At 42.6% G+C, this 1,094-nt stretch overlaps 1 pseudogene; it reads left to right on the top strand.

Annotated features, from left to right (window-relative positions):
• The window catches only part of LOC102484893 (vomeronasal type-2 receptor 26-like), a 36,701-nt pseudogene that overhangs the window by 25,701 nt on the left and 9,906 nt on the right, over nucleotides 1–1,094 (top strand).

Raw genomic sequence — 1,094 nt, 5'->3', positions numbered from 1 at the left:
TTTTTTATTTGCTATAGGGTGTATGCACTCACCAGAAAGACAGAGATAAATAGAAAGACAATAAGTGAGAAATCACCCCCAGGGGGGATGGCCATGTCATAATCCCTTCTACTCCATTCTCCTCTTGGGATCTTGGGCACACATGCACATGCACCCGGCGTGAGTTTAAGCCACCAAGGTCAGGACTCGAACATCAGTTGACCACATGGGAGGCCAGCGACATACCCATTATGCTAAAAGCTGGTCCCAAAATATTTTAAACATTTTCAATCATGCTCAAATACACCTGTGCAATTAAGAACAAAGAATTAACAAATATCAGAAAATCACACATAAATTATATTGCAGGAAGAAAAAGAAACACAGTTTAAAGTTTGAAGACTCAACATTCTAATCAATTTCACACTTAGGCACCTCAAAATTTGTTGTCACACAGAATATAAAATCAGACAATTGTCGAAATAAAATGTGGGGGAACCAGTAGTTAGTGTAATGACTATGTCGCTGGACTCCCACATAGTCAACCGCGGTTCGCATCCTGGACCCGGTGGCTTAAAACTCACGCTGGGCACGTGTGCATGCGTGCCCAAGATCCCGAGAGGAGAATGGAGGAGAAGGGATTGAGGCATGACCCCCCCCGGGGGGTGATTTCTCGCTTTCTGTCTCGATGTCTCTCTCTGTCTGTCTGGTGAGTGCACGCACGCACCCTATAGCGAAAACCTCTCCAAAAAAAAAAAAAATGTGGTACTGGCAATTGTAAAATATGGAAAATTATAAGAAATAATGCTTCCATTTTTCCAATATATAAGGAATAAATATGGTTTGAATTATTCCATAAGTTTTATTCAATTTCAGGCATTCTAACAGTAGAAATTATTTTGATTTTTATTTCTACTAAAAATTAATATTTGGGAACCAGCAGTTAGTGTAATGGCTATGTCACTGGACTCCCATGTAGTTGACCACGGTTCGCATCCCAGACCCGGTGGCTTAAAACTCACGCCAGGTGCGTGTGCATGCGTGTCCAAGATCCCAAGAGGAGAATGGAGGAGAAGGGATTGCGGTGTGACCATCCCCCCGGGGGGTGATTTCTC

Source organism: Tupaia chinensis, unplaced genomic scaffold (genome assembly GCF_000334495.1).
Source record: "Tupaia chinensis unplaced genomic scaffold, TupChi_1.0 Scaffold144069_1, whole genome shotgun sequence".
Taxonomy (NCBI): Eukaryota; Metazoa; Chordata; class Mammalia; order Scandentia; family Tupaiidae; genus Tupaia; species Tupaia belangeri.
This window is presented reverse-complemented; position numbering and strand designations above follow the sequence as displayed.